General features: G+C 44.5%; 1 long non-coding RNA gene across 1 annotated transcript in view; it reads left to right on the forward strand.

Moving 5' to 3' along the window:
- Window positions 1-12,858: 12,858 nt before the first annotated feature.
- LOC138516024 (uncharacterized) overlaps window positions 12,859-14,003 on the forward strand; it is a 250,544-nt gene continuing 249,399 nt past the window's right edge. Inside the window, exon 1 of the long non-coding RNA XR_011282207.1 lies at window positions 12,859-13,059. This is a non-coding gene — a long non-coding RNA (uncharacterized lncRNA). The remainder of the gene's footprint in view (window positions 13,060-14,003) is intronic.

A 14,003-nucleotide genomic window follows, 5' to 3' on the forward strand; every position in this document is an offset into this window, starting at 1 on the left:
ATAGCCTTCAGAGCATCGCTGACCAAGCTCAAGTTCCTACTGGCACATTGGATATAGTTGGTTCCCTCTGGTCTATGTTCTTTTCTTTCTTTTTCTTTCTTTGGTCGGAAATTGCTATCCATTTTCGTGGTAGTATTAGCGATAGTATTTCTTGCATGTTTATGTATCAACTGCCTTCCTGCAACGTGTTTGTCAATAACTGTGTGTCTCAAACCGTCAGCCACTTCTGGTGCAACTGCAAATGCTTTCATGATGCTGGAAAATGCCATTAGGACATTATGGCCATAGATATTACTGACTCTACTGTTTTGCCACTCACTTATGTGCATAGTTGATGGTTCCTTAGTTCCAAAAAGTGGTGAAAGAATTGATATTCAAAGAGCAGTTTGGGAATCTAGCTTGAGCATATGTGTGATTACTTAAACGAACAAGCAGTTCTTTCAGCGTGTCGTGGGGAAAATAGGAATACACTCGGTGGGCTCATTCTGTTGGTCTACCTTGCCGACGCACATTCCAAACTGTGAAGCGACAAACCAGGTGTCTGACTGACAACTGTGTGCTAAGAATATGTCTTGTGCATATTATGTTCACTGTACTCCTTTTTATGGTAACTATGTGTCATCTAATCCTTCTGGTCAATAGGTATAAATATGAAGACTTTGTCACGAGAAGACAGAGGTACGGACAAAGCCTTTGCTATCGTTTTGATCTTTTGCTTAAGTGCCTACTGAATAAATAAACCTTTGACTGCCATACTAGTGCTGTGCCGGTATGTCATTTTTGCTGTTTGTGTCCACGAACGGGCATTATGAATGGATAATTTCCCACACAGTCCTTTCACAACCTGTAGTTTCAGCTCAAGCAGCGGATCCTGTGAAATATATGCTTCTTCCCTGGAGTACTGTGCACTGATAATTAGCTTTATTTTGATGTCAGCCGTAATTTTAGGGCTATCTGACAGGGCCATCAACAATACAGCCAACACTCCAACCCTACTCGATGCTCCCCATTAAAATTACAATTGTTAGATGAAAGTACATATACAAGGGGGAGAAGCTGGTAGCTGAGGTATGCAGTGGCATATGAGACTGCAAAGGTGACAGCATTTCAGGAACCGGATCAAGCGGTAATATTAGTACTTGGACATTAGTAATATTAGTCTGAGAAAGAAACGGGTGCAAAGACAGGATGTGGGCAGGACAAACAGGGAATTTGGAGATAGTCTGGGAAGCAAAGTGGCCCATACTGATATCTAGCAAGAGTAGCATATGGCAGGATTCGAAATTGCTGTAACCTGGGTGCTACTTAGCTCCTGCTTTTAGCTTAGGAGAGCCTGGTTAGCTAGAAGCAAACCGCTAACAGGAGCTGCTTTTGGCTCCCCATGTGAACTTGTGCACTACAAACATACATGTACATTGAATATTGAGTATTTTAGTTTGTTAATAAAGAAGTATTAGTACACATTTAAACATAATGGACTGTACATAATGGGCAAAAAGTTAATGTTGGCCTCTCCTGTGTAAGTAAGATGTGTGGAGTGCTGTGTGCTCTCTCCTGGTTTCCCAGTAGTAGATCCTGCCTAGTGGGTGATGTCTGACACCAGAGAGCTTGCTTTAGCTCCGGCTCATTGATTCTTAATTTCAAACCCTGACCTGGCATTGCCCATCTGGGGGTAAATGCAATGAAAGCCCATCTGCAGGAGGGGTGGAAGCGCCTGTGACAAAATGACTCTTGGCCCCACAGGAGTACAAGGAGGAGTAGTGGCTAAACATACTACTCAGCCCTCAAACTTCTAAAAAACAAGAGTGATCCCAATCATTAAGGTGAAACAGGAGCAGGTAACAAATATACCTTCTTCACCTTTTGTAGTAACATGGGCAGGCTGTACTCCCGAAGAGAGGTGTGAATGTGATCCATTAGCAACCCGAACAGTAAAGTACAATAGTCCAAAATAAAGGAATGACCAATCAAGTTTCTATTAAACTATATATGCTTTAAATATTTTAATTATATATGCAACAATAACTAAATAGAAAAGTACTATGCAAACCCACACCTGTTGATAGAACACGGAATATGCAGGAGACAGAAAGCCGCAGCACTCTTGAGTAATAAAATGGGTGAAAGGTAATCCATGACTACAATGTTTGTAAATGGATATGTCTTGTACGAGAAAAGGGATCGAAATTGACCTAACCAGTTTCTAGGGCCCAATGTTGGCCCGGGGGAGTGGGCAGTTAGGAGTGAATACTAGCATCTCGATTTTCTTGGCAGCTCGACAGTGTCGAACCAGGCTTCTTAACACTGTGCGAGTAGTTTGAGCAAGGCCTGGAATGTGGTAGTTGTGGTGTTCCAAATGGGGACCAGACATTGAGTCTGGGTCGAGCTTGAAGTTCTCAGCGGTTCAAAATGGTATTCGAAGAATGCAAATCGTGAGGGCCAGTAGGGTCGGTTTCATGGCAAAGATGCTGGCAACTCGATACGCAGTTCGAGATGAGGTGGTTCGATGCAGTGTTCAACGGTCGCAGTATGATGAGGCCAAAAAGGTTGGTGCGACAGTCAAGCTTGGTCACTGACAAAGATGCCTATGGATCGAACGTGGCAGTTGCAGTGATAACCCTCTTATCCTGAGCCGGAGTGGGCAACGGTCTCAGGTGGCACGATGCAGTGGCAAACTGGTTAGATGGGCAGCACAGAAGTTCAAAGATGTTTGAAGAGTGAGAGAGGCAGCTCTGCAGCCCTGAAAAATTCAAATGTGTTTGAACTGTGTTGATGGATGCCTCTATAGTGCTCGATGTGGGAGAACACAAAGGACAAGCTGCCTGGCAGCTTCTAGTTGCTTTGAGTCCCAATCCATTGGCTAAGGGACAACATGAGCCCTTGTTTCATTTCCTTCAGCACAGGGGATCTTCCCCCTCCACTTAGGCCCTGAGTACCGGTGTGGTTGGCAGAGAGGTAGGTCTTGCTACAGCAGAAGGTCACTCACAACATGCTCAGGTGATGGTTAGGGAGCAGAGCTTGCCTTTGCCTCGGAACCCCAGCCTTCACCTCTCAACTAAAGTACTCTAGAAAGGACTGCTCTCCCAGCCGGTTTCTAATTAAATTCTTCTTGAAGTCCAAAGATGAATCAAAGAAGGGGTGGGAGACCCGCACCTTTATAGGCAAAAGTCTAGAGGTGATTCGACAAAAGCAAACCTCCTTTAAGGGGTCCAATCCTCTCCTTGTGACAGGTGGTCTTTGTCTTCGTGCATCATACCGAAAGTGCTTTGCGCTGAAGTAAGAGAAGGAGACAGGAAGGAAGGAGAGGTACACAGAGAGACAAGATGGTGGAAGCTTTCACAACACTACTGAGCTCCATTTGGCTAAACTAACTCTGCTCCCTACTGAGACCCATATCATTAAATGCCCTTTGGTATGCGACACCCTGATATGAAGCTAATCCTTCTGGGATTCCTGTTTTCTAGGGCAGTTTGTGCTGCAGGGCTCTCTTGCTGGAGGGAGGTGCTACCCAACCTCTCAAAGGATCTAAGGAGAGGCACAGTCTTTAAATTGCTTGCCCTGCTGTCTGACCATAATACACACACGCCTTCCACAGCAAGCATGGGCTCACAGTATTGCCACATGTATGATCTAAATCATATGTGGCTTTTTTCTGATTATGTAAAACCTCCACCACCCTACCCCATGGGTTCTGACTTATATTTTCAGTTTTCCATGTCACCAGATAAAGAGTTTATCATAACCAGATGGAATTTATAACAGAGGTGTACACTTAAACGCATCTTTTGCACTGTAGTGACTTGGCTGTCTTAGCTGTCAAACAGGGTACCTGTAACCTCTGAACCTGCTCTTTGCCACTGGAGAAAGATTGGGGTTGGAAGCCCATGGCTGAAATGTTCGAGGGAGAAAAGACTTAAAGTAATTTTTCCGAAAATAACTTTCGGTCTTCTCTTTCCTGAACATTTCAGCCTTTGCCCTTGCCCCCACACCCTACTTACCTTGTGGTGGCACACTTTGCTGTGTGCCGCCGACTCGCTTTGTCCCTGTGACGCCTGTTCCCTTTCACTTCCGTGATGGTGAACCGGCACTGCAGGGTCTTCTCCTTTTTTTTTTTTTTACTTTTTACCAGACCGGCTGCACCCCTGCAGCCCCCACTCACAGTATAGTGAACAAAGGAGCCCCCCCCCCCGCAGCCCCTGCAGCCCTTGCCACCGAATGGGACGTTTCCCTGGAGAACAGGAGCTACGGCTCAGGGGACTGGTGCAACATGGCACAGGCGTAGGATGTGCTTTTGGCATGGAGCTTATTGAAGGGGGTCTGATAGCAGACCACACTTTCTGGGATGGAATTACCCACATCATTTTATTAATTATTTTTTTTAAAAAAGCAAAGCTTCTATACAAATGGCAATTACTCACAGCACCAGGCAGAGGGACAGTTGTTTGAGTATAAGTGAGATGCTGTGACCTCTGCCACCAGCACAACGCAGGAAAACCAGTCAAGGTACCCACTGCAGCACTTTCCCTTCGCAGGAAGCCCTTTCAGGCCCTCCATATTGACAATATACACATGTCCAGAGCAGCCAGTTACACTGGCGCATTGGTGGTGGTGAATGTGTGAAAGAGTACCGCTGTGCTAGAGATGACGCCATTATTGTATCTAAATTAAATAAATGTTGAGGGGATTCATTTCCAGATGGGGAACCTCACTGTACAATTGCTGCCAGTTCGGGTACCTACACAGCTGTCCTGCGTGGATGTATTACTGCTTGCCCTATTGTACGCATGAGCCACGCTAACCACACCAGAGGGCTATCCCTGCATGAAATTGTGACCCAGTTATCTGCCCCATGCCAAGCCCCTACCTCTGTCCCTGAGGAATGACTTGATGATTTGGGTTTTTCTGGATTTAATACTTTGTTGATGTCTTTTTGTTTGCAGGTCCATGACTGGACTTGTCTTCAGCCTCATCAGCAATGCAGGAGTTGGTCTAGTCCCAGTGCCCCAACCGCTGTACACCTAGATCATCTCATTGCCTCTAATAAAAGTATACGTGACCCACCCACAGATTGAAATGTTCAATTTAGTTCAAATGAGATCTTGAAATGCTGAGTCTGAATTTAGAATAATTAGACAACGTTTTTTGGTGTTTGACAGGATTAATAATGCTATTGACATTCATTCTTCAAATTCATAACCGAGTAGGTATGAAAATAAACAAAAGCATTAGTAAGACATGTAGCTGATGAGATCATACAATGAGAGGTGGTCAGGAGTAATACAACAACTATGCATTAACCACGCCTCAAAATGTGCATTCACCACTACCTAGTGATAATTGAATCTTGGGGAGTAAAAATGCTGTACAGTGTGCAGGTTAAGAACTAAGGGTGCAAGAAACTTTTCATGCCTGGCCAGTAGCTTGAAACATGAATTTGTGCCGCACACAAAACTAACATTGACGATTAATAAAGAAAGCAAAAGCAAAGGATAAGCACACTGGGGGAGGATAAAACACAAAACCCAATAAGAAAGGAGATGTGGTTATAGAGTGCAGGACTAATGCAACAGAACATCATAAAAATATAAGGACCTTGTGGGAACCAGAGAGAGAAGACCACTAGACCATCCTGGGTCCTTAAAGTGATTGAAGCAGGAGAGTATAGAAATGATAGGGTGAAGCAAACTGGCACATCCTAGAATGTGATCAGTACAGTTAGGCGTACGATTAAGAGAATCCTTGGACTGTATAAAGTGCTACTACAAGTCCTCAGGATCTAGAAATTCTTTTTAAAGACCATTTTAGTATTGTAACCATCATTCTACCTTTAACCAGGTAGCCATATCTGAACCCCTTTTTTTAGGGCCTATCAGAGGTCCAGAAATCGTTTCTTTCTGGGTTGGGTTTCATTAGAAGAGTCTGTCAAGAGGTGCATTTTTTTGTGAGGTGTGAACATCAAAGGTGATTGCTTCCTGAGCGCCTTCATGATCTAGCTAGATTGCTGATGACAGAGAAAGCATGCAACCATGGGTCTGGGTGAGGAATCTTTAGAAGGATTGCAAGGTTTTATTCTGTGAGAATGTTGTTTTTCTAATGGCAGATAGAAGGTAAGGTCTATACAAGTTTGGGAATTCACTTTTCTAGGAAATGATTGGCATTATTTCCTTCCGATTTCTCCAGAATTCCATTAAAGCATTAGTTATTTCTCTGGTTTCTTTTCTCTGGAACATTACTGGCAACTTAAAATTGTAATGGCCTTTGTTGAATATTTTCAAGGTCTACAACACAGTCTTCAACTGATGATGTGCAATCCTCTGCCTCACTCAAACTTTCTGCAAAATATTTAATCCTTGATTGTGCGACTAACCCCCTGCATGGATTAGCAGGGATTCATCGCAGAAATGGATGAGTCAATATTAGTGAGTACAAACAGAACGTTTTCCAATGTAAGTGGGAGCTGTGTTGTATCCTTCAGATTACCAGTGGTGCCACACATTGATTCAATGATTTGGGCAACCATCTTAGAAGAATTAATACTTCAAATATGCAGTGGACATAAAAAAAGGATACTCTGCAGCATTATGACATCCAGCGTGAAGAGCATGTGCATATACCTCCCAGCAAATATGTCTCCCTTGATGATGTAGGCAAGCAAAGGGAGCTAACTCTACTCCCAGAGCCAGAAGCCGAACAGGTACTGCAGCTGCACCACAATCAGAGCTCGAACAAAGGGGATGAACCAGGTAAGAGCCAATCGGACTATAAGCAAAGGATATGTTATGACAGAGCATGACAACATGGTGGTGTTGGCATGAAACAAGAAGTGAAATTGCTAATGACAGAGAAAGCATGCAATCATTGTTCTGGCTGAGCGATTTCAAGGAGTGCAAGATCTTATTCTGTGAGGATGTTGGATTTCCACTGGCGGATAGAAGATAATGCCTAAAAGTTTGGGAATTGGCTTTTCTAGGTGAAATTGCCACCTAGCCAGCACCCACCATTTTGCATAGTAACCATTGCAAGGCTGTAGGTTCTAAATGAAGGAGAAAAACAGTTCAGAGCACAGCACACCTCATATCATTAATGTCCTTGGCCAGGCCAATATTCAGACCCACAAGTAATAAAATAAAAAATAATTCCAAAACATGAGATCCAAATGAAGAAAAGGATTGCCACGGGGACAGAGCGAACTAGATGTCAATATTGTGGACTGCTGACCATGCCTACTAGTGGCTCTTCTGCAAAGGTAAGAAGGGAGAAGTTACATACTGTGAATGTGTGTTGAACGCCTGTATGTTAACATTAGAATTTGTATGGATGTGCATTGTTGTCAGGTCAGTCGATATTCGACCTGGCTAGAAGAAGACGTGCTTCGTGTGTTTGTTGTTCCATGTACTTAACTGCGTATTCTAATGCTTATGCTTATTGCCTGCAGGAACACATTAAATGAGTTGTCAACCTACCTTAGAGTCAGCTTTCTTGCAGGAAACATCCTTATTTGTGATGGTAACATTCAGGAGAAACGTTTTCAGACGGCATCAGGGTCAGCATATTGTGGACAACCACCATTGCATCGTTGTGACTGTCCAGGTGCCCAGAAGACAGACCCTGCAACTGGAGGAATGTCAATCCTCCTTGTGAACCTGTATCTACACCTTGGATGTCTGTGCTTCAGCAAAGAGTAGAAGGGTGGGTCAGTGGTATATCACACCAGGCAACATTGAGGGTCACTGCAAGAGGGCCTGCACACTGGTGATAGTAAAAGTTCATGCCAGAACAAAAAGGAGCAGGGCCCGGGCATCCTTACAAGAAGTCAGGACCGGTGCTGTGCACTCTGTGTAGTTGCCACAAGTCAAGAAGAAGTGAGGGGTGTTGCAATGCAGTCACTAGATGAAAAGTTTGTGTTAGGGATTGGACTGTATCTCCTGGTAGCAAGGTGGGCTGCCGAACTGAAGGGCAAACAAGGTGGGTGGGGGATGTCTTAAAATTGCCTATTATCTTGTGTACCAGACGCCGCATTTAGTGTCCCTAGTGATGTGCAGCCCCTTCTGCACCTCCTGGTTCAATTGAGCTGAAGCATGATGCCAGAATTCTTTGAATGGTACTGCAAGCACCCCATTGCCTATGTGCAGCTCGTGGGCCTTCAGAAACAATAAGGATTTCCACACTATGCCCTATGGGAGCGCAATCAATGCATGTGCAGCAGGGCATATGGCTAGTAGGGCCTCATGCACTCCACAATGCAGGAGTACCCCAAGCTCCATAAAAGCAGTAGAAGTAGATGGTAAACTCAGTGTGTGGAGGGCGCCCGTGAGGGAAAGTAACAAAGACAAGTGTTTACAAACTTACTTAAGAGTCACAAGGCGTGTATGCTTCGCAGGGACTCGGAAATTATGGTTTATTCCATGTGGAATGAAGATATGAGATATTTCTGGGCCTTGTAAAAAGCTCCAGGTGTCCAGGCTCAGCCGATCCAGGAGAAGGTATGGATCGAACATTTGACCAAGTTGTATGGAGGTCTAGAGCCCAATATTGCTATGGTGAAGAGTAGTTCTGATGAGAGCTGGAGCTTTAATCTCAATTACGAGGCAACTTGTGACCTTATAAAAAAGTATAAAGCACCTTGTGCGCCTGGGCCGGACAGGCTGCCGAACAGCACTTTTAAAACGTACCCTGAACTATGGGCGGCAATGCTCTTGGGTCTTTTTCCCTCAATCCTTGCCCGCATCATGGAGGCAAGCTCTAACTATTGTGATTTTTAAAAAGGGAGACAGAATGGACCCAATGAACTACAGGCTCATTTCTTTACTGGATTCGTCAAGTACACTTTTCTCTGCTTTGGTATTAAAGGGGCTGCAACTATGGGTAATTAAGGCTTCTGCTTGTGACTGTTTTCAAGCAGGCTTTAAAAAACAATTGGGGACATCACAGAATTGTTTTGTTTTACAGCTGTTAGCTGCGCAGGTAAACCAGATTGGCAAACTACTTTATTTAGCATTTTTGGATCTGTCACAAGCATTCGATTGTGTCAATAGATCTAAACTTTGGAAGAAGCTGGCCTTAAAGGGCCGTCTGCCTCATTTATTGAACATCTACGTGGCCCTCCACTCGGACACAATGATTAAAATTCATTTGGATCAACAGGGTTGTTTTACTCTATGGATCCGGACGCAGCGAGGGCTTTGCCAGGGCTGCGTCCTGGATCCCTTTTTATTTAATTTTATATTCATGATCTGGCTTTGGCTTTTGTAAATATATGCACTAACGCCCCCAAGACTGGGCTCTCTTCACCTTCAATACATGGCTTATGCAGCTGGCGTGCTCATTTGTGATCAAACTCTAGTGTGTCTACAGCATGCTTTAGTGGATATTAACTTGTTCCTTTTGTCATTGGACCGTATGATAAATACAGAAAAAACAAACATTTTAATGAGACCAGTCAAGTCCAGAGGCACTAAATCTCCAAAGTTTGGTTTCGATTTAAATAAAAAAAACATATTGAGACTGTTAAGTCTTTCAAATATTTAGGTGTAACTTTTCAGTCATCCCTGACCAAAATCGGTAGTTACTAACAATTTCTGTTCAAATGCTAGGCGGTTGGGCATTTAACAATTTTTTATCGAAGATTTGGACAGTTCTCCATTGCCCCAGTGATGCAGTTTTATAGCCCAAAAATACTCCCAAAATTAACGTATGGCGTAGACACCTGTGTGACAGAGGTGAACTGAGATTAAGTTGAAGCATTTATTTGGCGTTTAGTTTTGAGTTTGCCCAACTGTGTCCCTATTAGCATTATCCGCCACAAATTGGGGTTGCTATCTTTATGCGCCTGTAGAAATTGGAAGTTGATGCCACTTTTCACTAAGCTGTTGGAACCAACGCCTGTATCAATATATGCGAAGCTGTGTTACCAAATGAAGAGTGGTTCTTGTAAGGTCTTGGGGGAATGGTCCTTAAATTGTAGAGACATTTTGAGGACAGTAGATTCCCAGGAAAGGGACTTGCTAGTTTCCCCAGGAAAAGTGAAGTGCAAAATTTGCAAGCATGACTGGATCAGTAATGGAGCTCGGATGTTACATTATCAGTTCTTTTACCATTTTAATTTAGATATTAAACCTTTTAATATACTGCTGCTGTATTTATGGAAGCATCCTTCTAGGTAATTTAGAATTGCCTTGCTAAGATTTAGGATGAACATATATTTGTAACCGGGTGAGATCTAATGAACACCAGGGTGGAAAGAACATGCCGTTACTGCAAAACTGATATTGAGACACTCTGCCATTTGACAATATTTTGTACTGCACTACAGCCATAGAGAAATTAATTGTTTATGAAATTTGTGACACATGAAGCAATTTGATCTACTAACTATTTTGGGTTTAGGATTTTAAATTCGAATGAGATTTCATTGTGTATTGCAGTTTTAAACTTTTTAGCAAAAATGCTTTTTTGAAAATGTGGGTTTTAATGGTTTTACTTTGTAATTGTTTGATACCATGTGTAATGTGTTAAAATTGTAATCTATTGAATAATTTGTGGACGGTTTTCTTTTTAGCCACGTGGGCAGTAAACAAAAAAGCAGTAGAAGCACCATGTTTGGAAGTGTGACATTTGACTTCCCACTCACTGCATGGACGATGATAAAAAGAACATAATGGAAAACTCTACACCAGTCCGCCAAAAACGGATTCAAATGACTGGTGTAATTCCAATGGTTCAATCTCAGAGTCATTCTCGATCATACTCCCTTGTCCCTATCTAGTTCTTTGCCCTCTTTCTCCACCTCTTCCTAGAGTCCAAGCACTAAGGAAAAGTTCTGTACTCATTACATACACATTCAGAAGTGAACTTCACTGGAAATTCCCATAGTTTGAAGTGAATATGAAAAGTTAATTCAATTGGCTTTTCCAAGCCAAGAAAGTTCGCAAGACAAATGAGCACTTGCATTTCAGAAATAAAATGAACAACACCCAAAAAAATAACCTGAAAGAGATTTGCAAGAACGTGGATACAAAAGTTGAAAATGTGCAGTGCTTTTACACCCAAACGGGATTGACATTTTCTTGTAGAACCAACTCCCGATGTGAGATTTCACAATCTCTCCTCATGTTTCCTAGTGATCTAGTGGGTAAGTTATTTACCTCAGTCACTTGCACCTTTGTTTTGAATCCAGCCTCAGCAATTCTTTTTGACGGCAGCTGAATTATTTGTAATAAAGTGTGTAGACCTGAAAAGCACCTGAGTGGGCAGCACTGTCCATTCATGTATAAACTATACTTGTGCCCTGCCCTCCCGACCTGCATCGTTTTAAATTTTCAACCCAATCTTAACATGTAGACGCAGAGTATTGAACTATCGGCATCTAGAGCAAGAAAGAGGTATTTGGCACTGTATACCACTAATAATGATAGTACACCTGTACTTAATGGCCTGTAGAAAAGGAAGGCGTGCTTTGTATTCAGGCCATAACAGACAGGAATTACCGCACCCGCACCGGTGGAGCAGCGGGGAGGTGGCAGCCACGAACCCACCCAAGCCTTGTGAAGGGGCCGATGCGGAGTGAAAAGAAGAAAGTGGCGCGGACTGGCGCCTCCTCACCACACAAAGTTAGACTCCCAGGTGGGAGGTGGCTGAAAAGAAAGCAATGTACCGCGGCCCGAGCCGGTGTCAGCAGGCAGCGCACCATCCTGCACCAGCAAGAGCGAGGAAGGGAGTGCGGTGCTGACAGAGAGGCAGCAGCACCACGGTCTCAGCATGAAGGCTGTCCGGAGCAAGTCAGACACAAGCACTCTTTCTCGATGCAGCAATAACACGGTCACGCTCTCTCAAGGCACATATTTCAACGCACAACTTAACCTACCAGGCACAACGCGAGGAACACCATTACTATACTAGGGACTAAAGCAGCAATCATCTGGAGGGGAGAGTGGGGGAAAGCTCTGAAAAGGGCCAGGGAGACAGAAATTACTCCCCTGCAGCTGTAGCCAACCAGGGGAACATTGGACCAGCATCCCAAGTGCCTGAGGGGAGAAGGGAGACTGGTTGTACAAGCTGCACACCGCAGCTGGAACGCTACTTGTGGACACCACGAGGGGGAGCTGGATTGGCGTGGTTGAAAGCCCCCTGCTGCCCACAACCATCCTCTGCGGGAACTGCACAATAACAGACCGGGGGGAACACTGAGGGCACGCCTGGGACCACTGGGGAGCAGTACAACTACAGAGATTGCTGGACAGGTGTATAAAGAAACCAGAAAGAGTATTGATTTACTGGGGGAAGAGCTGTGCCACAACCCACCAGCACATAGGAGTGCTGCAATAAGACGTGACGAGTGGCGAGCCCCAGAAGGTCTCTGGCAAGACAGAGGGGGGAGTGGGGCCAAGGAGCCACAACACAGGCGAACCCAGGCCAGAAAATACCCTTGCTTCCTCATTGAACCTGATTGGTCCAGCAGTCTACACAACCAATCACGCGCCACTGACAGGTGCGAGCCGACATGCCGAGTAAGGCATCCGAAGAAGGCTGCTGACTGAGCTGAAATCAGTCGTCACCCCGCAGCCAGGGAGCAGCAGCTCCACGTTCATCTGGGAGCTGCTGGAGCAGCTAATCTGCACTAACCACGGTGCAGCCTATTGCGCTAAGCATCCGCTGCTTCACTGCCCTGATCACTCGTTTTTCTGATCATCGTGCTATTTCCACAGAGGAGCCCCATCTAATAGTGTGGCTTTCATGGGCTATATCACCCACTCTGCTTGTTAATATCACCCTGCCTGACACTGTTGCAACCATTGCATTCCACGAGGCTTGACTGCCTTAAAGATGGCCGCCAGCTGAGATGCACCCAGGCCAGAGAATACCCTTGCTTCCTCATTGATCCTGATTGGTCCAGCAGTCTACACAACCAATCATCCGCCACCGACAGGCGTGAGCTGACATGCCGAGTAAGGCATCCAAAGAAGGTTGCTGACTGAGTTGACCGAGCGCAGCCGATGCTGCGACGGCAGTCAGGCTAGCCCTCCTTTCCTCGAGCTAGGATTCTGTCTACCTTGTCACCCGGTGAGTCCTAGGCTAATCCCACATCCTCCCATACCTCTGACTACTTGGTGGAGGACCTGCGTGCCACAGACCCATCTTGGTGCAGTAACTCTCACTGCTGTAACCTCCACAAGACATTCTACGTGCAGTGTCATATATGTACTGCTCACTCTACCTTACCGTCCGCTAATCATCTAACTTCCCGGCACGACCGCTCGCCGTGTTGCAAATTTAGATAACAAAACGAACTTCCTCTTAAATCATGCCTAGATAATACATGTTGGCGTGCTCACGTAAAAGTTTCAGCTAAAATATACTGTGCAATAGCCTTTCATTGAAAACCCATCTGATTGTTCCGCTTCACTGCCCTCACTAATTGATATGCTCTGATTGATAGGTTTTGATTTAGCCCACTGCTGTTGCTAATTGACATGATCTTTTTGATATTCCCTGTTTGATAGGTTCTGATTTAGCCCACTGCTGTTGCTAATTGACATGATCTGATTGATATGCCCTGTTTGATAGGTTCTGATTTAGCCCACTGCTGTTGCTAATTGACATGATCTGATTGCTATGCCCTGTTTGATAGGTTCTGATTTAGCCCACTGCTGTTGCTAATTGACATGATCTGATTGATATGCCCTGTTTGATAGGTACTGATTTAGCCCACTGCTATTGCGAATTGACTTGATCTGATAGATATGCCCTGTCTGAAAGGTTCTGATTCAGCCTACTGATATTGCTAATTGAGTACTCAGTAATTAGCGCCTACCTTGCTGCTCAGCTACTCCCCTCAAGTGCTACCTTGACACAGCCCGATCCCTACGCTGCATCGGCCTTATCTAGCCTGCTGTAGATACAGTACTGTTCACAGTACATTCCATGCCTAGCATGTATACTATGCCCCTCTACCATAACATGTTAGGCACACTGATCATCTTTAACACCATACTACTCTATGCCTT

Source organism: Ambystoma mexicanum, chromosome 6q (genome assembly GCF_040938575.1).
Source record: "Ambystoma mexicanum isolate Mex_15411 chromosome 6q, UKY_AmexF1_1, whole genome shotgun sequence".
In the NCBI taxonomy this organism is placed as follows: domain Eukaryota; kingdom Metazoa; phylum Chordata; class Amphibia; order Caudata; family Ambystomatidae; genus Ambystoma; species Ambystoma mexicanum.